At 42.5% G+C, this 27,358-nt stretch overlaps 1 protein-coding gene across 2 annotated transcripts in view; it reads right to left on the minus strand.

Moving 5' to 3' along the window:
- Positions 1-27,358, minus strand: part of LOC145538615 (dynein light chain roadblock-type 1-like) — a 518,123-nt gene that overhangs the window by 367,067 nt on the left and 123,698 nt on the right. For both annotated transcript variants that reach the window (XR_014077101.1, XM_081570951.1), the window contains one exon: positions 8,728-8,780. The gene's annotated coding sequence lies outside the window, so the exon portion shown is untranslated. The remainder of the gene's footprint in view (positions 1-8,727; positions 8,781-27,358) is intronic.

Below are 27,358 nucleotides of genomic sequence, written 5' to 3' on the forward strand. Positions count from 1 at the left end.
TAACTCACCCAGTGATTGTTCATCTCTAACCCATTCATGCTTCCTATTCAATCTCTCCCTCTCATAATAACCTTTTTGACAAGTACATGTATTGAACCCTTCCAATACAATCATCACTGCAGTGAGCTAGGAAGAAAGCAAGACACTATGTTAACAAGGATGGAAAGTTCCAGAAGAGCCAATGTCCCACATTCACGACTCTTCAGAAAAAAGAGATGGGCAGGAGAATTCTGTCACATGCCTGCTCTTGTCTTAGGAGAATTGATGCATCTTGTTTTACAGAGCTGTTTCCAGAACAGAAGAACTTATTTAATTGCCTGAATTTTTTTTTCTTTTAATTCTGTAGTGTAGCCTGCAGCCTAATAGTAAGTAGAGTGTATCTTTAACGAAGCCAGTAAATAAACTTTTTTAAAAAAGAAGTGTCTGATTTACTGGGAAAATACAGCGCTCTATAATTCAAGATACTGCTTTACAACTGCTTGCCCACCATGGCCCACAATTCCTTGGTAGAGGGCCATTTCTGCACATCAGATCATCAGTGATTTACAGAAGGACAGGGGGGACTTTTAACTCAGTTCAGGCCTTTTAACTCAGTTGCATGCCACCAGGCAAAATAAATGGAAGGTTCTAAAGATTAATGAAAGCTCGTGTGTATGAAAGGATGCAGTATACAGTAGACACTCAATAAAGGCTTGTTTAGTTCCTTCTTGGCTGTCTTTTCTTTATTGGACTGAGAGTCCCCAGCTGCACGAAGTAGTAGGCATTTCATCGATGTTTGTACACATTCTCTCTGTGGGCTAAATACTGAGCAAATCAGCTTTTTAAAATAAATACTACCTCCATTTATTTTGCAAAAGACTTGCTGACAAGACACCCAGCAGCATCTGAAATTTCATCTAGACAAAGAGGGCAGTGACAAGGAGCTCTACTTTTCCCATTCCGAGCTTCCCACTGCATTCCTCCCACACTCACGCAGGCACACGCATCCCAGCACATGTGCACCACCGCGATAAGGAGGCTTTCAAACGCGCAATTCATCACCTTGGCCCCGGATGGAAGGAGAGTGTGTGTGTGTGTGTGTGTGTGTGTGTGCGCGCGCGCGCGCGTGTGCATGCACGTGTGTCACACTCTCGCACGCACGCGCTCCCAAGGGCTTTTGTAGCCCCTCCTCTGACACAATGGAGTGAAAGCACAGAGCTCACAAAGGGAGAGGAAAAGGAAGGGAAGGGAAGGGAAGAGAAGTGCCCACTTTGGCTGCCTCCGTTTGATTCTGGCTGCTCCATCTGAGCCCGTTAACCAGTTAACGGTATGATAAAGGACAGCAGGAAAGGAGAGAAGCTTCCAGCCTGCAGCCCTGATGCAGGAGGAAACAAACATTAATCACAGCAGTCCCTGTGGGAGCAGGGGTTGTGCCCTGATACTCTTTAGTGGGGGATTCATGAAGTCATGAAGTCGGCGGAGGCAGCCAGGATGCTAATATCCTTTCCCAGATTCCTCCGGACCTTCATGCCAGCCCTGGCTGGTGAGACTCGGCCTCACCAGGCACCCATGCATGTGCACACACACAGACACACACTCTCCAGCCCCCACCTCGGCTTCACTCCCAGAGCTAACCACTCACTCTTTTTGGTGGAGTTCTTGGGAAAGTGGGAATTAAATGAATCCACATTTATGGAGATCCACTTGGTGCCAGGCACTTCCATTGGTTACTTAGTGTAAGCCTCACAAGAGTACTGGGAAAATATTTTTCTGGTTATTACTCCATGTGTAGAGATGCTGAAAACTAAGATACAGAGAAGGGATGTGGTTTTGGTTTCCAGGCACACTCAGCTGGTAAGTGGTGAATGGAGAATTCAAATCTAGGTGGGTTTTTTTTCTTTTATTGGATGCCCAAAGTAGTATGTTTTCCTTTTACAGCACAACTGGCATTCACTTTCTGCCACAGATTCCTGGATCCTGTATGATACAAGAGTTCTGGGTGGGGTCTAGGAATCTGAATTTTATTACAAAATTCTTTTTTCCTTTATTTTACTATGATAGCTTCATTGAGGTATAATTGAACTATGATAAATTGCATATGTTTACAATTTACATTTGACAAGTTTTAGCATTTGTATACAGGCTTCCCAGGTGGCACAGTGATAAAGAATCCTCCTGCTAATGCAGAAGGATCAATCTCTGGGTTGCGATCCCTGGTTTGGGAAGATCCCCTGGAGGAGAAAATAGCACCCCACCCCACTATTCTTGCCTGGGAAATCCCATGGACAGAGGAGCGTGGCAGGCTAAAGTCCACGGGGTTGCAGAGTCAGATGCTACTGAGTAACTGAGCACACACACATTTATAGACACCCCTGAAACCATCACCACAATCAACATAGTAATGTATTTAGCCCCCAAAGGTTTCCTCATGCCCCTTTGTAATCTTCCACCAACCCATCTCATCCCATCCCCAGGCCACCACAGACATACTTTCTGTCACTGTGAATTAGTTTGCATTTTCTGGGATTTTATATTTTTGGAATCATATGGACTGTACTTCTTTTTTTATCTGGCTTTTGTCGCTCAGTATGACTATCTCGAGATTCATCCATGTTGCTGTGTGTATCAATTCATCCTTTTGTTGTTGAGTAAATTCTGTCCTAAGGCTATGGCACAATCTGTTGATCCATTCACCTGTTAGTGAATATTAAGGTTGTTTCTAGTTTGATGTTTTTACAAAGATACCTTCCATGAGCACTAGCTTTAAACTTTCTTAATAAGACAATGAACAATTCAATTTAAAAACTGGGAAAAAATCAAATAGACACTTCACCAAAAAGATATACAGATGGCAAATAATCAAATGAAAAGATGCTCAACACCATTAGTCACTGAAAGTGAAAGTGTTAGTTGCTCAGTAGTGTCAGACTCCTTGCAATCCCATGAACCCGTAGCCTGCCAGGCTCCTCAGTCCATGGGATTTTCCAGGCAGGATTACTGGAGTGGGTTGTCATTTCCTTCTCTAGGGGATCTTCCCGACCCAGGCATCAAACCTAGGTCTCCTGTATTGCAGGCAGATTCTATACCTTCTGAGCCACCAAGGAAACCCTTCATTAGTCACTAGCGAAATTCAAATTAAAACCACAAGGAGGTATTACTACACTACTATTGGAATGACTAGAAAAAAACAATCACTTAGTATGATCATCTCTAGGTCCATTCATTTTGCTGCAAATGGAATTGTTTCATTCTTTTTTATAGCTGAGTAGTATTCCATTGTATATATGTACCACATCTCCTTTATCCATTTATCTGTCATTATCAGTATGACAAGTGAGGTAAACCACACAGAGAAAGTCAAATATCATGATATTATTTATATGTGGAATCTAAAACAAAAGATACAAATGAATTTATTTACAAAACAAATAGACCCACAGACATAGAAAACAAACTTATGGTTGCCAAAGAAGGAGGGGATAAATTAGGAGGATGGGATTAACATACATATACCACTATACATAAAATAGATGACCAACAGATCTATACCTGAAACTAACACAAATTATAAACCAATTGTACTTTAATTTTTAAAAAATAGAGGCCATCATTATGAGTGTTGGTGAGGACATGTAGCAACTGGGACCCTCATACGTGGCTGCACTGTGCGTGCTCGGTCACTCAGTCACGTGTGACTCTCTGAGACCCCATGGACTGTAGCCCACCAGGCTCCTCTGTCCGTGGAATTCTTCAGGCAAGAACACTGGAGTGGGTTGACATTCCCTTCTCCAGGGAATCTTCCCAACCCAGGGATCAAACCTGCATTAGAGGCAGATTCTTTCACCGTCTGAGCCACCAGGGAAGCTCCCAGTTTAGCTAACTGTTTAGCTAAACTTGTTTAGCTCTCCATTTTATTCCTATGATCCACAAGAGGTAGTTTTGATGACTCTCAGCTTCCAGGAATCTATGTCTATGATCTCAAAGTACCCCACAAGGAACATACCCACCCTCCTTGAAAACATGGAATTAACTCCACAGAGCAATTTATGTGTCCTAGTTTTCCCCTGTAAGGAGCATCCATTCTTCTTCTCAGCAGGTACCCAGGCACAACAGTGACTGGTATACACACACACACACACACACACACACACTCACATACACACACATTTTAAATTTAAAAAGTTAATGTCTCCAAGATTGAGGGAGCCAGAATTGCCATTAAACTCTTGCAGACACAAAGGCCCTCTGCTGCTTTGCAGCCCACGTGAGACTGTGTTTTACTTATCTGGATCCCTTTTGTCTGGAATTATTTCCTCATTTTGAATAACCTGCAAAATGTAAGGCTGCAAATAGAGAATTGTCAGCCTCCCTTATTTGGAAATGGATTTGTCATTTGCAGTCAGTCCCTGTACCTGGGGCAGTTTGGGATCAAAAACAGTTTTCAAGGCTTCATTTATTACCACTCTTTAAAGAACTCACCCTTTGATCAAGTGCCTGGGGATTCCATGCTTTGCCCCCTCAAAATGTGTTCCCACCCCCAAGATCCCAGCGCTGTTTTTGTTTCTTTTGAAAGCCCTGTTTACTTCGGAAATTCAGCAATTGCTCCCGAAGTTCCTTTGATGTCTATTGAATTTAATATATTTCATTGCATTATGGAAAAGCTATTTCAGCTTTTGGTATCAGCATCTTCTTGATATGCCGAGGGGTCTTTTTGTTGGGTTTTGTGTGTGTGGTTGTTGATTTGAGTTGTCAAATTTTTTTTAAGAATGATTTTAAGACTTTTGTTCTTTTTTTTTAAAGACTAGCCAAAGGATGAACAAGCAATGAGATTGACAGCTCCTACAAATTAGAATTCTCCATTTGAGTCTAGGAATGGGTGTCAAGAAGAAATATTCTTTAAATTCTCCCTGTTTTCACTAATTCCAATTGTCCCAGCGTTGCCTCCACAATAAATCAACAAAGGCTACATTTTAGGAACTTTGTATGTATCCATAATCAATCAACTGCTTACTATTTACTTGTTAGTATAGCAAGCGATTGGCTAGTCAAGTCACTTAAAGTGTAATTGAGAAATTTTATGTACATACATATGTGTATATAAAATTTCTCAAGATTCTCAGTATTCTCAAGAATACTGTAGTGGATTGCCATTCCATTCTCCAGGGGATCTTCCTGACCCAGGGATCAAATCCATGTCTCTTGCATTGCAGGCTGACTCTATACCATCTGAGACAGCAGGGAAACCCAATATATTATATGTGTGTATATATATATATGATTATATATATATATATATAATCATACACTAATCTAAGAGCTTTCATATACTTGTTTTTTATAATCTTACCTCCCATTTTTGGTGTAACCATATGCTTTACCATCTAAAGACACTGTCAAAGACACTTTGACAGTAAAAGGGGGCACCATTAATAATTAATAATAACTAGTGAAAAGGACCATTAATAATACTAGGACAACAATTATTAGCCAAGACTAGTGGGAATGTATGGTCATGCTATCTGTATTGCAGATGAGGAAACTGAAGTACAAAAAAGTTAAGCCGCTTACACAAAGACACAACAGCTAGCAGATGGCAGACAAGTTGTGAACTCACTGTATTTGCCTGCAACCGCCACTCTACACCATACTGAATTTGTCCAATCTTCTGGGACTGAATCACAAGAACAAAGAGCCACTTGAATATGTGCTTCAGCCACAGATGTGCCATCAGTACAGGCAGGTCCAGGTGTCCCAGACCTAAGAGGAATCAAGAGGATGCTCTCTGGCCCTGTTACACAGAGCCATAGTAGAAGTTCAAAGATCTAGATTATAGCCCCAATCTGCCATTCAGTTACTGTGTCCTGGGGACAAGTCACTTCCCCTCACTTTATCCTTGACCTTTCCAGTCTGCAGTTAAGCCAGCCCGCCTGCAGCACCACCCACGTGACCCCAACAGTAACCATATATCCAAAGCCTCACCTGCTCAGGATCTCACACATTAACGGGCAATTGCAAAAAAAAAAAAAAAAAAAAATGATGGGAGTGGGATCCTCTGTTGCCTATGGATGGGCTCTAGAGTTCTTCAGTGGCTCCTGACTGAGGTGGTTTCGGTGACCTGTGGTGATCCTGGCTTATAAGTATGTGAGAAGCCATAGGTGGGCAATCTTTCCAACAGAGAGTGGGGATAATCTGAGCCACAGCTACATTCTGGGCTCTTCACTAGTTCTGAAACCAGGTCCTGAACCCCTAATTAGACCAAGGTCCTGGTGCCCTCATCCCCTCCCTAGGACCATCTACAGGGCTTCTCCTTGTATCCCACCCTGCCCCTCAGGTCTTACTCTGGATAGGCTGCACCAAGCTTGAGTTGCCTCAGTCTCCTTAGATGTGGCTCTTGGACCTCTGGCTTTACCGCACCTTTACCCTGACTTTATCCCTCTGTCTGGGTAGCTCTGTCTAACTTTGACCTACAGATGGCCTCCACTGGTCCTTCCTCCCCATGGGAGTCTTCAGTGTGGTTCATGGTCAGGGCTGACCAGCTACGACCACCCCCACATCCCCTGAGTGACCAAGTCCTGCTGAATTTACTTTCGAAGTAACCTAGATCCCATACCTCTCGTCTTCCACTTACGTGAGCTATACTGCTCAGCTAGTCTTCTAGCTCGAAGCTTTTCTGTGCTTTGACTCTCTCTTTCCCTTCATGAATTCCCCCAGCTCACCATGTCAAGAGTATGATTCTAAACCTATGTATGATTCCATCATCCCCTATGTGTGAGCCTTCATCATGTTCCCAGCATAAAGACCAAACGCCCTAGCACCATTTCAAGGCTTGCACTGACCAAGAGCCAACCTGCTTTAGAACCTTCTCACACTTTTGAATCCTCTCACACGTTGCCAGGCACCCCTCCCTCCTGCTTTCTCAAAGTACCCCCTGGTGTTCCAGGTATGTATAGCATTAAGCCCTGAACCCCAAACACAGCATGCCTTTAACACTTCTCCCTTTTCAGGGCTGAGAATGCCAACCCTCCCTGCGATAAACTCAGAATCCTTCTCACCCCTTGGGCATGCCTCAGATAGCGCAGATAAACAGTCCTCCTCACACTCAGCCTCCATTAGAGCCTGTCCCTCACTGCCAAAGGATCCCAGTACTCTCTGATAAGGCTTATTTCACTGCTCTTGCAAACTGGCTGAGAGTGCAATTCTGACAGTGTTTATCTGTCTCCCCAGAGAGGAAAGCTTTCCACATTTGCATCTCCCACAACACCCAGCCCCATGTACATCCCCTTAAAGGGGGCTCTGTATGTGTACATAGGTTTGACCTTTAAGCCAGAGCAAAAAAACATCTTCGTACCTGGCCTCCTCCCCTCCTGATGAGCCCTGAGCCCTGGTAGCAACATGATCCATCTGTGGGAGTGGAACCAGAGGCAGCAGATGCAGCCAGCAGCAGGCCCCTAGGAAGACTCATCACATCTACTGAAGAAACCTGCTTAGAGACTTCCCTGGTGCTCCAGTGGTTAAGAATCCACCTGCCAATGCAGGGGACACTAGTTCAATCCCTGGTCCAGGAAGATTCCACATGTTGCAGGGCAACTAAACCTGTATGCCACAACTACTGAAGCCCACGTGCCCTAGAGCCAGTGCTCCACAAGAGAAGCCACCTCAATGAGTAGCCCATGCACCGCAACTAGAGAGTAGCCCCCACTCACTGCAACTAGAGAAAGCCCACTCACAGCAACAAAGACCCAGTGAAGCCAAAAATAATAAATAAGTAAAAAGAATTTTCAAAAAATGGAACCTGCTTAGAGGGGAGTTCTGGATGCTAGTCAACCCCAAGACAGGGAAAGGAAGAATAAGACTCGCCTTGCTCTATGCATGTGCCCCACTCCTTGGAAAGTTTTTCCCTGCCAGCAGCCAGCTGAGGGAGTGGGAGTCTTTGCTGCTGAGTAGGTATTGGAATGTCCAGAGTTTTTCTCCAACTCTTCCCTCTCTCCAAAAGCCCAGCCCTCTTGTGTTTGTTGCAATTTGGCTGCCAAGCCTTTTTCAAAGACACAGCATTAATTTCACTTGCAGCACAAGTAGGATCAGGCATTTGGAAAAGAAAAGAAATATGGAATTCAGGAGCTGAGGCTGCCACACACAAAGACCATCAGGGAAGGCAAACCAAGGGGAGCCTTTATTTTTCTGTTGTTTCATTTTTCAACAGACCTAAGGTCACTGCAAGCTGCAGCCATTAGCCTAATTAGACCCTGGGAATGAGAAAACAGAGGGAGCACTCCAATGGGGGAACTAGAGGGGAGGGGCAAAGACAGTAATTGAAGCCAAATAATGAATATTAAACTCTTGTAAGTAATGTTTAATTAAGTTATTCTATGATTGAGGCTTTTTGCAAATATTACCATGGGATTCAAAGGAGTACATTAAATACCTGGAAAAATCACTAAACAGAGAACACAGGCTGCCTTCTTTGCCTCTAGTCTATGGCTCTGCTTAATCTGCATAGAAGTTCCATGAGCCAAAGGCTGAAGGAAGTCACAGAAACACATGTCCCCAACCCCCTGCTTCCGCCCATCCATACACAGTTTCCACACCATCACGTGGCCCTGCAGCTTATCACCATGTTACAGTTGAAAACTTCTATTTGTCAAAAGAGTGTATCAAAAGTGAAAAAGACAAGCCAAAACTTGAGAGGATTTTGCAAGACACATCACCAAATCAAGTAACATTTTTCAAAATATATAATGGTCTACTTACCCAACGGAAACACGGCAAAGGATATGAACAGGCAATTCACAGAAGAGAAAGATCTAGTTAAAATACAAAAGAAAAAAAAAATAGTCAAGCTCACTTGACATCAGAAAAACGCACAATCTGAGATGCTACCATGTCATATCCATCAGGTTAATGACAACAGAGAATTACTGTCTAATAATGCTAAGTGTTGGTGAGGATGCGGAGAGATGGGAATGTTTAACCAATACACACTGGCACAGTCACACTAGAGAGCAATTCGGCACCGTAGAGCAAAGCTTGCCGGTAGGCATGATCCATAGGGTCACAAAGAACTGGACACAACTGAAGCGACTTTGCACACACGCACAGCAAAGTTTAAGATGTGTGTACTTAAAACCCAGGAAATCAATTAAAAGTGTATACTAGATTCTTAGAGAGGTGTACCAAAATATTCAATGCAGCATTATTTATACAGCAGAAACTGGAAAAAAACACCCGCCCATAAACAAGATAATGGGCATATAAGTTGAGGAATCTTCATATAATGAAAAACTATTTAGGAGTAAAAGAAAATTAATATATAATATGAATAAATCTCTTAAACATAGTTTTAAGCAAAACTCAAAACATAAAGTTTTTTTAAAGTGGCAGAAGACTATAATACATTATGATATAATTCATGTAAAATTTAAACTCTACAGACCATCATATTTAGAGACACAAATACACATATATTGAAGAATTGATGCCTTTTAACTGTGGTGCTGGAGAAGACTCCTGAAAGTCCCTTGGACAGCGAAGAGGTCAAACCAGTCAATCTCAAGGGAGATCAACATGAATATTCACTGCAAGGACTAATGTTGAAGCTGAAGCTCCAGTATTTTGGTCATCTGATATGGACAGATGACTCATTGAAAAGGCCCCCTATGCTGGCAAAAGATTGAGGGCAGGAGAAGAGGGCATCAGAAGATGAGATGGCTGGACAGCATCACCAATGCAATGAACATGAACTTGGGCAAACTTTGGGAGATGGTGAGGGACAGGGAGGCCTGGAGTGCTACAGTCCATGAGGTGACAAAAAGTAGGACACAACTGGGCAACTGAACAACAACAGCAATACATATACATATACATATACATATACATATACATATACATATACATAGAAGGCAATGGCATCCCACTCCAGTACTGTTGCCTGGAAAATCCCATGGACAGAGGAGCCTGGTAGGCTGCAGCCCATGGGGTCGCTAAGAGTCGGATATGACTGAGCGACTTCACTTTCACTTTTCCCTTTCATGCACTGGAGAAGGAAATGGCAACCCACTCCATTATTCTTGCCTGGAGAATCCCAGGGACGGCGGAGCCTGTTGGGCTGCCGTCTATGGGGTCGCACAGAGTCGGACACGACTGAAGCGACTTAGCAGCAGCAGCAGCAGCATACATATACATATAATAGGGGCTTCCCAGGTGGTGCTAGTGGTAAAGAACCCGCCTGCCAATGCAGGAGACATAAAAGATGCAGGTTCGATCTCTGGATTGGGAAGATCCCCTGGAGAAGGGAATGGCAATCCATTCTAGTATTCTTGCCTAGAGAATCTCATGGACAGAGGAGCCTGGCCAGGCTACAGTACATATAGTGTTGCAAAGAGTCAGACTTGACTGAAGCAACTTAGCACACATGCATATATATATATATATGTGTGTATATATATATATATATATATATAACAGAAATGAAATGAATTAGAATGAAAAACACCAAATCAAGGTGAGATTACCTGGGGCAGTGGGTGGGGAGATGCCACGGGGAATGGTCCACAAGGGAACGGTCAATTGTGAGTAATGGGTACATAAGCAGGCATTATATTAATCTATAAGCATTCCTACACCTTCAGTATTTCATGATATTTTTAATTGGTAATGATCATATTTTTAAACAGGCCTCAACAAGATCCTACGCTCCTGGAAGAAGAGACTTGAAAATTCACCCGAGAATGGAATACCAGGTATGATTGGGGGTAAAAGGCAAGACACGTTTGGGACACAATCCAGATGATAGACTTGAGGGCCATGAAATGTTGTTCTTGCTGAAATCTCTGCCCAGAGGGCACTTGAAGTTCAAGTGGACTGAAAGCCATTTGATCCTGGAGCAGTCACAAATCGGAGCAGAAAAGCCAGCATGGTGCCCAACTCAGCCCTGCTAAGTAAGAGGACTTGAGGGTGGGAGATGGAATCCACTGCCCAAGAAGGATCAATTAGGTTTTTCTTGCCAATTGAATGGAGGCTAAACTCTAACTTTTCTCTACATTCAGTATTTAACAGATACATCCAGATTCAGCTGCCGCGAGTATGGCAGTATTTTCTGAGAGCCTACAGAGGCCTCACTTTCTTGTTAGAGCTTGAGAACTCCTAGCAAACATTAGTCTTGGAGATTCTTACCATTGGCCAGAAGAGATGCTGCAGACACAAAAACTGCCAACAGAAATATTTGAACCTCTTTTAGTTGGATTTAACTCGAAGAAGTCTTTGGGAGGAATTGCAATAAATTTATATTTTTTATAAAGGATAGTCACAATAAATACATCTTTAGCTGGACTTTAAACATTCAGAGGGTAGTATTTTTATCCATAGAGGAACACCTACTATCTTATTTATTTACTGAAAAAAGAAGTAAAGGAAGCAGGCAGACAACCTAGTAAACTATGGTATTAGCTGACCTTGACTTTGGGTAGCCCCCTCTCTCTCCAAGCATGAACAATCCCAGTTCTATAATTAGGGGACTGGTCTAGGCCAGAGGTCAGCCAAATTTGATCCGTCGCCTATTTTTGTGTGACTTGCAGGTGAAGAATGCCTTTTTGTATTTATAAATAATTTTAAAAAATCAAAAGAAGAATATTTTGCGACACATGAAAAGTATATATAAATGTTAGTATCCATAATACAGTTTGCTGTTGTTGTTTTCTAACATACACAATTTTAAGTAATTTTTATTCAAGTATAATTGATTTACAATGTTGTATTAGTTTCTGTTGTACAGCAAAGTAAATCATACATGTATATACATATATATATACTCTTTTTTATATCCTTTTCCCATATTACAGAGTACTGAGTAGAGTTCCCTGTGCTATACAGTAGGTCCTTATTAGTTATCTATTTTATATACAGTAGTGTGTACATGTCAATCCCAATTGCCTAATTTATCCCTCCCTCTCCCCCTTGGTGACCCTTAATTTGTATTGTGTGTGGCTGCTTCCGCACTTTAGTGGCAGAATTGAGTGGATGGGATAGAGACTGTAGTCTCTATATTTACTGTTGGACTCTTTACAAAAAAGATTTGTCCATCCCTGGTCTATAGCAGCAATGTCCAAAAAAAAAAAAAAAAAAACACAATGCCAGCTAGATATGAAATGTGAAAGTTTCCGGTTGCCACATTAAAGAAAAAAAGAAAAAGAGCTGAAATCAATTGTAATGATACATCGGGTTTAACCCAATCTATCCCCCAAATGCAATGTGTAATCAATATAAAGAATTTGGGGTGAGATATTTTACATTATTGTTTTCCTGCTAAGTCTCCAAAATCGGATGTGCATTTCACACTACCAGGGTATCTCAATTTGGCCAGCTACATTCCAAGTGATCAGTGGCCTATGAGGTCAAAGGCGATGCCAGACAGCACAGTCAGATTACCTCTGAGGTCCTTTTCAGCTTTAACATGATAAGATCTAAAATATGCATCAGCTTAAAAAACAAAATTTCCCTGGTGGCTCAGATGGTAAAGAATCTGCCCGAAATGCAGGAAACCCAGGTTGGACCCCTGAGTCAGGAAGATCCCCTAGAGAAGGGAATGGCTATCCACTCCAGCATTCTTGCCTGGAGAATCTCATGGACATAGGAGCCTGGCGGGTTACAGTCGTCTATGGGGTTGCAAAGAGTCGGACACGACTGAGTGACTAACACACACAAAAAACAACAAAAACACAAGAAATACCTCCATTCTCCAGATTCCAATTAGAGTTACACTCCTTAAAATCTTTCCTGATTCCTTCAATACATACAGCCCTCAACTCAAGGCAACATCACTTTTACCGATGGAGACTGCCCTCCAACCTTGAACCTTTCAGAGGCCTGAACCCACAAGAGTAACAGGGCTGTTTCCAAGGAGCTGCCACCCCTTGCTCACTCCAGGCTTCATTGCTCACTGAATGACCTCTGCTCCTGCCTCTCACTTTGCTGTGTGTCTTCACTCTTTATGGCACCTCTCTGTGCTCCTCCTGGGGGTACTGGCTTGGGTTTTCTCCAGCTCTCCTACCCTGGGGAGACCTTATGAGGCCTTCTGGAAGCCTCCTCCCAGCCCTGTCCAAACAGCCAGGACCTCTTAGTAGAGGAGGTACATCAGGAGTAGCATAGGAATGTGAGGATAAAGGGCTTCTGAGGTGGCAAGTGGGCAAAGAACCCACCTGCCAATGCAGGAGACAAAAGAGATGCAGGTTCGATCACTGGGTCGAGAAGATCCCCTGGAGGAGGGCATGGCAACCCACTCCAGTATTCTTGCTTGGAGAATCTCATAGACAGGGGAGCCTGGTGGGCTATAGTCCATAGTGTCACAAAGAGTCGGACATGACTGAAGTGACTTAGCATGCACACACATGAAGATAAAACCTAAGTGGACCAAGGGATTAAGACAAAAAAATACTCTGAAAGATGATTCAGAAAATTTGGAATTGAGGGAATTGAGGAAATTAAGGAATTTGAGCATTAAGGAAAGCTTTTGAGAAGATGTTTTTGAGAAAGAGATAGCAGAATTCCTATGATTCCTAACCAAGGAGGACCACTTGTCATGAGTTGAGGGAGAGAGTTGGAAATTGAAACAGAATCCAGAAAAGCAGGCTGGGACCCCAGGAAGACTGGGCTCTGGCTCCTGCAGAGCTTCAAAGGCAGCTGGCGCAACAGTCCTGAGTGGGAGGTGGGACCCTGTGAGACTCATCACCAAAGTCTGAAACCTTCCTTAGTCATCAGGATCCAAAGCAGGAGATGGGGCTGAAAGGGAAATATGGGATTTGATGCTTCAAACCTGAGTTTCTTCAGAAAGTGCATCTAAGTTTTTCCCATGTCCCCGATCTTGGAGGAGTGATGAAATGACCTCTGTGCAACACTGAAGTGGGCTAGGCTAGAAAAAGAGGGAATCATCAGAGGTGGGCTAATCAAGTATATCTCAAAAAGTAAAATACATTATTATCATAAAAACAAATGCCCATTACAATTTGTTCAAACCATACATTTTTGTTGTTCCTCAGCTGCTCCGTTGTGTCCGACTCTTGGTGACCCCATGGACTGTAGCACACCAGGCTTCCCTGTCCTTCACCATTTCCTGGAGTTTGCTCAAACTCATGTATATTGAGTCAGTGATGCCATCCAACCATCTCATCCTCTGTCACTCCCTTTTCCTCCTGCCCTCCGTCTTTCTCAGCATCAGGGTCTTTTCCAATGAGTTGGCTCTTCACATCAGGTGGCCAAAGTATTGGAGCTTCAGCTTCAGTATCAGTCCTTCCAATGAATATTCAGGGTTGATTTCCTTTAGGATTGACTGGTTTCATCTCCTTGCTGTCCAAGGGACTCTCAAGAGTCTTCTCCAGCACCACAATTCGAAAGCATCAATTCTTTGGCATTCAGCCTTCTTTACAGTCCAGCTCTCACATCCATACATGACTACTGGAAACACCAAACTGTACACAGAAGTATAGTAAAAACAGAAGCTATCTAAGGTCTCTCAGCCCAGAAATAATGATTTGGAGACCATTCTTCATGCCTGTCTTGATGTATCCTGCATTATTGAATAGAATCATATCCTACAAGCTCATTTTCTCATAAACATCATCTGTGTGTGTGTGTGTGTATGTGTGTGTTTATCTTAGATTAGTATGTTGGGGGCGGGGGACTTGGGAAGACTTACTCCTTTCCTTTCTCCTCCCAACCCATATACTTATATAATAAAGGTTGTCATTATTTTACAAAAAAAGATCATTTTTACACACTTTTCTACATCCTGCTTGTTTCATACTTTGTATAAATTTCCCCAAATTATTGGCTTGAGAGTTCATTCATTTTTAATGTCTGCATAATATTTATAGTATGGGTGTACTGTAATTTATTCAATTATCCCCACTGATGGGCACTCCCTTTGAAACAACTTTGCATATACACTCTTACTCACCACCACTTTTATTTCCATGAGATAAATTCCCATAAGTGGGAGTGCTGGGTAGAAGGGGATATGAATTTTTTAATTTTACTAGCTATTGCCAGATTGTTTTCTAAAAAGACTGAAACAATTTACATTTCCTTCAGCAATGTGTGTGTAAATTCCCTCTGCCCTTCATCTCCTCCACCAGTAGATATTATTGGTCTTCCTGTTTGCCAGTCTGAGTGTAAAGTGATAATTCAAAATTCTACTTTCATTTGCATTTTTCTGACTTGCAGTAAAGTTTGAGCATTTTTTAAATTGGCCTTTAGATTTGCTCCTCTGTGAGCTGCCTATACAAATCCTTTATGTGTCTGTTTGGTTACCTTTTTGTTGATTTTTAAGAGCTTTTTGTATATTACAACTATGAATCCTTTATCAATATGATTTTTTTTTCTAAATTTATCATTTGACTCCATTCTTATATTTACACCTAAATTGCAGCACGCTGTTTGACCCAGGGGATAGGATAAGAATCAGAGATTTGGGGCTTTCCCTGGTGGTCCAGTAGCTAAGACTCCAAACTCCCAATGCAGGGGACCAGGGTTCAATCGTTGGTCAAGGAACTAGATCCCACATGCTAAAACTAAAGAGTTCACATGCCACAATTAAAGATTCCACATGCAGCAACTAAGACCCAGCACAGTCAAATAAAATCAATTAATTAATTAAAATTTTAAAAAGAATCAGACATTTTAAGGGTACATAGAACAGACAACACCATGCTCCAGATCCCCTCTGAGGATGATGGATTGGTTGGCTCAGGATGACAGAACAAACAGCCATAGACTGGAGGCTTACACAACAGTAACGTACTTTCTCACAGTTCTAGAGCCTGGAAATCCAAGGCCAAGGTGCCAGAGGGTAGGTTTCTGGTGAAGCCTCTCTTCCCAGCTTGCAGATGGCCACCTTCTTGGTGCGTCCTCACAAAACCACTCTTCTGTGCTTGTGAGAAAAAGAGTGATACCTGGTGCCTCTTTTCTCCTAAGGACAGCAGTCCTATTGGATCAGGACCCCACTCTTAGGAAGTCATTTAACCTTAATTATTTCCTTAACCTCAGATATGCAGATGACACCACCCTTATGGCAGAAAGTGAAGAAGAACTAAAGAGCCTCTTGATGAAAGTGAAAGAGGAGAGTGAAGAGGTTGGCTTAAAGCTCAACATTCAGAAAACTAAGATCATGGCATCTGGTCCCATCACTTCATGGCAAATAGATGGGGAAACAGTGGAAACAGTGGCTGACTTTACTTTTTTGGGCTCCAAAATCACTGCAGATGGTGATTGCAGCCATGAAATTAAAAGACGCTTACTCCTTGGAAGGAAAGTTATGACCAACCTAGGCAGCATATTAAAAAGCAGAGACATTACTTTGCCAACAAAGGCCCATCTAGTCAAGGCTATGGTTTTTCCAGTAGTCATGTATGGATGTGAGAGCTGGACTATAAAGAAAGCTGAGCGCAGAAGAATTGATGCTTTTGAACTGTGGCATTGGAGAAGACTCTTGAGAGTCCCTTGGACTGCAAGGAGATCCAACCAATCCATCCTAAAGGAGATCAGTCCTGGGTGTTCACTGGAAGGACTGATGTTGAAGCTGAAACTCCAATACTTTGGCCACCTGATTCGAAGAGCTGACTCATTGGGAAAGACCTTGATGCTGGGAAAGATTGAGGGCAGGAGGAGAAGGGGACGACAGCGGGTGAGATGGTTGGATGGCATCACCGACTCAAAGGACATGAGTGTGGGTGAACTCCAGGAGCTGGTGATGGACGGGGAGGCCTGGCATGCTGCAGTTCATGGGGTCGCAAGGAGTCAGACACTACTGAGTGACTGAACTGACTGACTGACTTCCTTAAAGGCCCCATCTCCATATACATAGTCTCATTGGGAGTTAAGGTATCAATATCTAAAGTTGACGGTGCACACAATTCCGTTTCTAATGCATAGGTTCTACAGAAATGAATAAACTCAGAGGGAAAATGAGGGCTTCCCAGGTGGTACAGTGGTATAGAATCTGCCTGCCAATCCAGGAGATGAAAGAGACACCGGTTTGATCCCTGAGTCAGGAAGATCCCCTGGAGTGGGAAACGTGAACCCACTCCAGTATTCTTGCCAGGGAAAATTCCATGGACAGAGGAGCCTGGAAGGCTACAGCCCACAGGGTGGCAAAGAGTTGGGCATGACTGAGCACACAGAGGGGAAATAGTATATCTGAGTGACATTCATTCTTGCAGTAACTTCCACGTTCCAGCAGGACAACGAAGCAGCTGGATGATCTCCATTCCTCCATTAAATGGCACAGAAATAGCAGAGGAGCCCCTGGCCTGATGGGACCTGATGGGACCAGAAAGCAATCATCAGAAGCCTGCCTTCCAGGGGCCCAGCACCAGGGCAGGGGAGTAGCCATGCCTGGGTGGACACCTGTGGGAATAGACGCCTAAAGGGCCATAAGCCTTGGCTCTGTGTTAATTCCCTAGAATGTAGATGGGGAGTAGGGGACAGGGGATCACCAACTGACTGGACTTCAGCTTTCTTCATTCTGGCAGAAAAGAGTCTGTTTGGTGCAGCCAGAGCACAATCAAGGAACACGTGTAGCAGAACGCAGCCCAAAAGAGAACATGCAGCCCCTGAGCCGGACAGCGCTGGTCCTGGGCGAGGAGCAAAGGCTCTAGGAGGGCTGGTGTCTAGCCTCCATTTCTCTTTCCAGGCCCTCTGAGTAGACACTTCTTCTATCTGCAGCTCCATCCTATTTAGCACCCCTTCACCTCATCACTTCAACTCCTCTAAGAGCCATGGCGGGAAACAATCTTAATTGGAAATGAGGGCCTCAGCTCCTTCCGCCAAGTCTCCCTCGAAGGAACACATGGCAAATTGCTCGCATGGACTCCTTTAACCTGATCCTCCAATTTATTCCCCATTAAGGTGGGTACTTTAATGCAGTTATTTGTGGCTGTCAGGCACAGCCGAGAGCCCACCTGCTTGGGGATGCAGCTGCCCACTGCACCACACCAGTGCCCGGGTCCTATCCCAGGGGGCACATGCCAACACCTGTTCACGTTTGAGAGCACGGGCACAAGTTGGAAGGAGAACTGGATGGATTACACACCTGAGGTTTCCTATCCTGATTCTCAGACTCTATAATGCTGGGTAGTATTGGCCCCACACCATGAAATGGAGGAAACACACAAGCACCACCTCGCCTGGATGTGTGGTGGGGAATATAGTACAGAGGAGAGAAGGACAAGGGGACCCAAAGCCTGGGTGCTGCCATCCCGGGTCCTGCTGTGACTGAACAGTCATGTGATATTTCACACCACATGCCCATTCTAGGACTTGACTTCCCTTCTTCAGTCCTGCCGATATCCAGGTGGCACAGTGGTAAAGGATCCGCCTGCCAATGCAAGAGATGCAAGAGACAGGGGTTCAATCCCTGGGTGGGAAGTTCCCCTGGAGGAGGAAATGGCAACCCACTCCAGCATTCTTGCTTGGGAAATTCCATGGACAGAGGAGCCTGGCAGGCTACAGTCCATGGGGTCACAAAGAGTAGGACACAACTGAGCAACTGAGCACACATACACACTAAGCCTTAGCAGGGCTGAACGTGCTGTTTTTATAGATTAGGTATCTTTGTTGTTTTTGTTATGACCTGCGTTTCAGATAGTATTGTTTTGTTACTAGCATTGTCACGTTGGAGCTCAGGTCCTTGGAGAAAACTGAAGGTGACTGGCTTTTGTTTTCTTCTTCTGGATCAAATGCCTCCCTGGCTTTTTATTTCCTGGAGTTTCACTTCTGAGCACTCGAAAGTGTTAGCGTTCCTTGGATTCGAGCACCAACAATTACATCTGGAGCTGTTCTCTCTTAATAGTCTGCCCTCCGTCTGAGAAATTTATCAGTTCTCTTGGAGAGTCCCCACCGTGCCATTAGCATTTGATATGGATGTCACAATTTGCAAGCCTTTTTATCTTTGGAAAAAGCAGAGCAAGGAAAGCAGGCCAGATCACTTGGTCCCCCACTCGGAGTTGCAAACTGATTTTATTTGTGAAACTGGCTTAATTTAATCACTGGGACTAGTGATCCAGGCGATGTTCTCATGCAAGCTGGTGACAGGCCAGCCTTCCTCCTTGCTCTCCCAGGCACACATGGGAACAAGCTAAACTCATTCACACTGTCCTCCCTCCATACACATCTACCCCCAAATGAGAAAATGCCATCTGTGCAATGCGTGCATTCGTGCTCAGTCGTGTCTGACTCTTTCCCCATGGACTATAGCCCACCAGGCTCCTCTGTCCAAGGGATTTCCCAAGCAAGAATACTTGAGTGGCTTGCCATTTCCTCCTCCAGGGGATCTTCCTGACCCAGCGTTCGAACCCATGTCTCCTGCTTCACCTGCACTGGCAGGCAGATTCTTTACCACCATGCCCCCTGGGAAGCACATCTGGGCAGTAGTAGTCCTGAAGCAACACTGGAGTGGGGACACTTTTTGTAAGGGACAGAGAGCAGAAATATGGGGAAGACTGAAGGGCAGCCAAAGACATGGCACTAGGTAATTTAACATGAATCTCCTATATTCTTACAGCGTCACATCATTGACAAGGCATTTATGGGCACACCATATCTTTCGGTCTCTCACATCTCAAGGGACACACTGTTACTTCTCCTTAGACTGTCCCCATCTGTGCACCTGCCAACACCTTACAACAGCCAACACCTTATGCCAACGTGGCTGACTTCTCCTCCTTCCCAGAGAAATCTTCTCTGACAACCCCATCTACATTAGGAACCTCTCAGGACTTCCCCGGTGGTCCAGTGGTTAATATCGCTGCTTCTGATGCAGGGAGTACCGGTTCAATCCCTGATCCAGGAACTATGATGCCACATGTCTCAATGTGACTGAAAAGTGAAAACTTTAAAATAAGGAAATAAATAAATTAGGAACCTCTCCCACCATCATTCTCCATCTTAACACTCTATTTGTTTTTATAGCATCTAATTATTTTGTGTGTATTTATTTACCTCTTGATTACCTGTCTGATTTCCCACTGAATGATAAACTTCTTAAAAGAAAAGAATCCAGTCTGTTTTTTTCATCTTGGATTACCAGCCCCCAACAATGCCTAGCATACAGTCAGCACTCAACAAATATGTGTTGAATAAATCAACTTGATTTTCACAACAACTCTGCAGTTATAGCCATTTTGAAAATAAAGAAACTGAGGTTCCTAGAGGTTAGGTGACTTGCAAGTTGCTAATAGCTAGTAAGTGGCAGAGCCAGGATCCCAATCTCATTCTATGCCCTATTTATATCATGTTCTCTGAGATAGTCATTCCCTGTGATATGACTTGACCTCTGAACTCCACTATAGCTCCCAGCCTCAGGAAAAGGAGGGAGATTTTGACACACACACACACACACACACACACACACACACAGGCCTTTGACCTAACCCCTAGCTTATTAGCCACAAAGGACCAGGTGGTAAATTTCACTCGATCATATGTGCCATACTCCCATTGTCTGACTTACAAATGACCATGTGAGAACAATTAGCATTTCCAGGGCCTTGAAGATGGGAACACACAAAGGAAAGATGACAGAATGTTATTAGAAGGGACATTTTGCATATAGGGAAACTGAGGTTCCATTGAATGGGAGTGATTTGCCCAAGGTCATTATAGAACCAGCATCAGGCCTCCTCGATTCTTGGATTCTTGGTCCAGTAGCCAGTTCCAAAAAATCAATCACAGTGAACACACAATAAATTGTATCTTAGACATTGTCTAGTCACTGATCATCAATGCTGACAGCTTTCTTCATCTGGCTTTTCAAAGCTTTATTGCAAAACAATATGTATAGGAAAGCCTGCTCTGATTTTTAAATAAATTTATTTATTTTAGTTGGGGGCTAATTGCTTTACAGTATCGTAGTGGTTTTTGCCATACATTGACATGAATCAGCCATGGGTTTACATGTGTTCCCCATCCTGAACCCCCCTCCCACCTCCCTCCCCATCCCATCCCTCTGGGTCATCCCATTGCCCCAGCCCTGAGCATTTGTCTCATGCATCGAACATGGAATGGTGTTCTGTTTCACATATGATAATATACATGTTTCAATGCTATTCTCCCAGAACGTCCCATCCTCACCTTCTCCCTCAGAGTCCATAAGACTGTTCTATGCATCTGTGTCTCTCATTCTGTCTCGCATATAGGGTTATCGTTGCCATTTTTCAAATTCCATATATATGTATTAGTATACTGTACTGGTGTTTTTCTTTCTGGCTTACTTCACTCTGTATAATGGGCTCCAGTTTCATCCATCTCAATAGAACCGATTCAAATGTATTTTTTTAATGGCTGAGTAATATTCCATTGTGTATATGTACCACAGCTTCCTTATCCATTCATCTGCTGATGGACATCTAGGTTGCTTCCATGTCCTGGCTATTGTAAACAGTGCTGCGATGAACATTGGGGTACACGAGTCTCTTGCAATTCTGGTTTCCTCGGTGTGTATGCCCAGCAGTGGGATTGCTGGGTCATATGGCAGTTCTATCGGAGAAGGCAATGGCACCCCACTCCAGTACTCTTGCCTGGAAAATCCCATGGACGGAGGAGCCTGGTAGGCTACAGTCCATGGGGTCGCTAAGAGTCGGACACGACTGAGCGACTTCACTTTCACTTTTCCCTTTCATGCACTGGAGAAAGAAATGGCAACCCACTCCAGTATTCTTGCCTGGAGAATCCTAGGGACGGCAGAGCCTGGTGAGCTGCCGTCTATGGGGTCGCACAGAGTCGGACACGACTGAAGCGACTTAGCATAGCATAGGATAGCATGGCAGTTCTATTCCCAGTTTTTTAAGGAATCTCCACACTGTTCTCCATAGTGGCTGTACTAGTTTGCATTCCCACCAGCAGTGTAAGAGGGTTCCCTTTTCTCCATACCCTCTCCAGCATTTATTGCTTGTAGACTTTTGGATAGCAGTCATTCTGACTGGTGTGAAATGGTACCTCATTGTGGTTGTGATTTGCATTTCTCTAATAATGAGTGATGTTGAGCATCTTTCATGTGTTTGTTAGCCATCTGTATGTCTTCTTTGGAGAAATGTCTGTTTAGTTCTTTGGCCCATTTTTTGATTGGGTCGTTTATTTTTCTGGAATTCAGCTGCAGGAGTTGCTTGTATATTTTTGAGATTAATTGTTTGTCTGTTCCTTCATTTGCTATTATTTTCTCCCATTCTGAAGGCTGTCTTTTCACCTTGCTTATAGTTTCCTTTGTTGTGCAAAAGCTTTTAATTTTAATTAGGTCCCATTTGTTTATTTTTGCCCTTATTTCCAACATTCTGGGAGGTGGGTCATGGAGGATCCTGCTGTGATTTATGTCGGAGAGTGTTTTGCCTATGTTTTCCTCTAGGAGTTTGGTAGTTTCTGGTCTTACGTTTAGATCTTTAATCCATTTTGTGCTTATTTTTGTGTACAGTGTTAGGAAGTGTTCTAGTTTCATTCTTTTACAAGTGGTTGACCAGTTTTCCCAGCACCATTTGTTAAAGAGATTGTCTTTTCTCCATTGTATATTCTTGCCTCCTTTGTCAAAGATAAGGTGTCCATAGGTGCGTGGGTTTATCTCTGGGCTTTCTATTTTGTTCCATTGATCTATATTTCTATCTTTGTGCCAGTACCATACTGTCTTGATGACTGTGGCTTTGTAGTAGAGCCTGAAGTCAGGCAGGTTGATTCCTCCAGTTCCATTCTTCTTTCTCAAGATTGCTTTGGCTATTCGAGGTTTCTTATATTTCCATACAAATTGTGAGATGATTTGTTCTAGTTCTGTGAAAAATACCATTGGTAGCTTGATAGGGATTGCATTGAATCTAAAGATTGCTTTGGGTAGTATACTCATTTTCACTATATTAACTCTTCCAATCCATGGACACGGTATATTTCTCCATCTGTTTGTGTCCTCTTTGATTTCTTTCATCAGTGTTTTATAGTTTTCTATAAATAAGTCTTTTGTTTCTTTAGGTAGATATATTCCTAAGTATTTTATTCTTTTTGTTGCAATGGTGAATGGTATTGTTTCCTTAATTTCTCTTTCTGTTTTCTCATTATTGGAGTATAGGAATGCAAGGGATTTCTGTGTGTTAATTTTATATCCTGCAACTTTACTATATTCATTGATTAGCTCTAGTAATTTTCTGGTAGAATCTTTAGGGTTTTCTATGTAGAGGATCATGTCATCTGCAAACAGTGAGAGTTTTACTTCTTCTTTTCCTATCTGGATTCCTTTTATTTCTTTTCTGCTCTGATTGCTGTGGCCAAAACTTCCAAAACTATGTTGAATAGTAGTGGTGAAAGTAGGCATCCTTGCCTTGTTCCTGACTTTAGGGGAAATGCTTTCAACTTTTCACCATTGAGGATAATGTTTGCTGTGGGTTTGTCATACATAGCTTTTATTATGTTGAGGTATGTTCCTTCTATTCCTGCTTTCTGGAGGGTTTTTTATCATAAATGGATGTTGAATTTTGTCAAAGGCTTTTTCTGCATCTATTGAGAGAATCATATGGTTTTCATCTTTCAATTTGTTAATGTGGTGTATTACATTGATTGATTTGCTGTTGGATGTTAAAGAAACCTTGCATTCCTGGGATAAAGCCCACTTGGTCATGATGTATGATCTTTTTAATATGATGTTGGATTCTGTTTGCTAGAATTTTATTAAGGATTTTTGCATCTATGTTCATCAGTGATATTGGCCTGTAGTTTTCTTTTTTTGTGGCATCTTTGTCTGGTTTTGGAATTAGGGTGATGGTGGCCTCATAGAATGAGTTTGGAAGTTTACCATTTTCTGGAAGAGTTTGAGTAGGATAGGTGTTAGCTCTTCTCTAAATTTTTGGTAGAATTCCGCTGTGAAGCTGGTCCTGGGCTTTTGTTTGCTGGAAGATTTCTGATTACAGTTTTGATTTCCGTGCTTGTGATGGGTCTGTTAAGATCTTCTATTTCTTCCTGGTTCAGTTTTGGAAAGTTATACTTTTCTAAGAATTTGTCCATTTCTTCCAAGTTGCCCATGTTATTGGCATATAGCTGTTGGTAGTAGTCTCTTATGATCCTTTGTATTTCTGTGGTATCTGTTGTGATCTCTCCATTTTCATTTCTAATTTTGTTGATCTCATTCTTCTCCCTTTGTTTCTTGATGAGTCTGGCTAATGGCTTGTCAATTTTGTTTATCTTCTTGAAAAACCAGCTTTTAGTTTTATTGAATTTTGCTATGGACTCTTTTGCTTCTTTTGCATTTATTTCTGCCCTAATTTTTAAGATTTCTTTCCTTCTACTGACCCTGGGGTTCTTCATTTCTTCCTTCTCTAGTTGCTTTAGGTGTAAAGTTAGTTGATTTATTTGATTTTTTTCTTGTTTCTTGAGGTACGCCTGTATTGCTATGAACCTTCCCCTTAGCATTGCTTTTACAGTGTCCCATAGGTTTTGGGTTGTTGTGTTTTCATTTTCATTGGTTTCTATGCATAATTTGATTTCTTTTTTGATTTCTTCTGTGATTTGTTGGTTATTCAGAAGCATGTTGTTTAGCCTCCATATGTTGGAATTTTTAATAGTTTTTTTTCCTGTAATTGAGGTCTAATCTTACTGCATTGTGGTCAGAGAAGATGGCTGGGATGATTTCAATTTTTTGGAATTTACCAAGGCTAGATTTATGGCCCAGGATGTGATCTATCCTGGAGAAAGTTCTGTGTGCACTTTAGAAAAAGGTGAAATTGATTGTTTTGGGGTGGAAAGTCCTGTAAATATCAATTAAATCTAATTTGTCTATTGTATCATTTAAAGTTTGTGTTTCCTTGTTAATTTTCTGTTTAGTTGATCTATCCATATGCGTGAGTGGAGTATTAAAGTCTCCCACTATTATTGTGTTATTGTTAATTTCCCCTTTCATACTTGTTAGTATTTGCCTTATATATTGTGGTGCTCCTATGTTGGGTGCATATATATTTATAATTGTTACATCTTCTTCTTGGATTCACCCTTTGATCATTATGTAGTGTCCTTCTTTGTCCCTTTTCACAGCCTTTAGTTTAAAGTCTATTTTATCTGAAATGAGTATTGCCACTCCTGCTTTCTTTTGGTCTCCGTTTGCATGAAATATGTTTTTCCATCCCTTCACTTTCAGCCTGTGTGTGTCCCTAGTTTTGAGGTGGGTCTCTTGTAGACAGCATATATAGGGGTCTTGTTTTTGTATCCATTCAGCAAGCCTTTGTCTTTTGGTTGGGGCATTCAACCCATTTACATTTAAGGTAATTATTGATAAGTATGATCCCGTTGCCATTTACTTTGTTGTTTTGAGTTCGTGTTTAAACATCCTTTCTGTGTTTCCTGTTTAGAGAAGATCCTTTAGCATTTGTGGGAGAGCTGGTTTGGTGGTGCTGAATTCCCTCAGCTCTTGCTTGTCTGTAAAGCTTTTGAATTCTCCTTCATATCTGAATGAGATCCTTGCTGGGTACAGTAATCTGGGTTGTAGATTATTCTCTTTCATTACTTTAAGTATGTCCTGCCATTCCCTTCTAGCCTGAAGGGTTTCTATTCAAAGATCAGCTGTTATCCTTATGGGGATCCCCTTGTGTGTTATTTGTTGTTTTTCCCTTGCTGCTTTTAATATTTGTTCTTTGTGTTTGATCTTTGTTAATTTGATTAATATGTGTCTTGGGGTGTTTCGCCTTGGGTTTATCCTGTTTGGGACTCTCTGGGTTTCTTGGACTTCTGTGACTATTTCCTTCCTCATTTTAGGGAAATTTTCAACTATTATCTCCTCGAGTATTTTTTCATGGCCTTTCCTTTTATCTTCTTCTTCTGGGACTCCTATGATTCGAATGTTGGGGCGTTTCATATTGTCCCAGAGGTCCCTGAGGTTTTCCTCATTTCTTCTGATTCTTTTTTCTTGTTTCCTCTCTGCTTCATTTATTGCCACCATTCTACCTTCTACCTCACTTATCCTATCTTCTGCCTCCATTATTCTACTGTTGGTTCCCTCCAGAGTGTTTTTTATCTCCTTTATTTCATTCTTCATTATATATTGACTTCTTTTTATTTCTTCTAGGTCCTTGATAAACATTTACTGCATCTTCTCAATCCTTGTCTCCAGGCTATTTATCTGTAACTCCATTTTGCTTTCAAGATTTTGGATCATTTTTATTATCATTATTCTAAATTCTTTTTCAGATAGATTCCCTATCTCATCCTCTTTTGTTTGGTTTGGTGGGCATTTCTCATTTTCCTTTACTTGCTGAGTATTTCTCTGCCTTTTCATCTTGTTTAGATTGCTGTGTTAGGCGTGGCCTTTCTGTATTCTGGTAGTTTGAAGTTCCTCTTTATTGTGGACGTTCCTCACTGTGGGTGGGGTTGGATGGGTGGCTTGTCAAGGTTTCCTGGTTGGGGGAGCTTGTGTCGGTGTTCTGGTGGGTGGAGCTGGATTTCTTCTCTCTAGAGTGCAATGGAGTGTCCCGTATTGAGTTTTGAGATGTCTACGTATTTGGTGTGCCTCTGGGCAGCCTGTATATTGATGCTCAGGGCTATGTTCCTGCGTTGCTGGAGAATTTGCATGGTATGTCTTGCTCTGGAACTTATTGGCTCTTGGGTGGAGCTTGGTTTCAGTGTATATGTGGAGGCTATTGGATGATCTCTTATTAATTAACGTTTCCCCTGGCTTTAAGTCTTATTCTTGCAGTAGCCTCAAGACTTCTCCATCCATACAGCATCAATAATAAAACTTTTAGGTTAATGGTGAAAAGATTCTCCACAGTGAGGGATACCCAGCAAGGTTCACTGAGTTACATGGAAAGGTGAAGTGGGGGGGGGGTTGAGGTGACCAGGAGGAGAAGAGGGGGACTCAAACGTGGAGAGAGCAGTCTAGTCAGTAAGCACTTCCCTCTGTGCTCTCCACAGTCTGGAACCCTCAGAGCAGTTCACAGAGATACATAGAGAGGGGGGAGGAAGGTAATAGAGGTGAGCATGAGTAGAAAGGGAGGAATCAAGAGGGGACAGAGAGATCTGGGCAGTATTCTGTTCCCGAAGTGTTCTCCGGTACTCAGAACACCCTCAGAGATTCACAGAATTGGGTTGAGAAGAGAAGGAGAAGGGTGGGAGATAGAGGTTTCCTGGGGCAGAAGACAGAGCATCAATAGAGGGAGAGAGTAATCAAGCCAGTAATCACACTCCTGAGTAAAAATGGGTACTAAAGATTGGGTTCTTAAATGTACAAAATTGATATCAAATATGTAAAACAAAGATTAATGGAATATTACTCAGCCATTAAAAAAAAATACATTTGAATCGGTTCTACTGAGATGGATGAAACCGGAGCCCATTATACAGAGTGAAGTAAGCCAGAAAGAAAAACAACAATACAGTATAC

This window comes from Giraffa tippelskirchi, chromosome 1 (assembly GCF_054371585.1).
Source record: "Giraffa tippelskirchi isolate mGirTip1 chromosome 1, T2T-mGirTip1v1.2.pri, whole genome shotgun sequence".
Taxonomy (NCBI): Eukaryota; Metazoa; Chordata; class Mammalia; order Artiodactyla; family Giraffidae; genus Giraffa; species Giraffa tippelskirchi.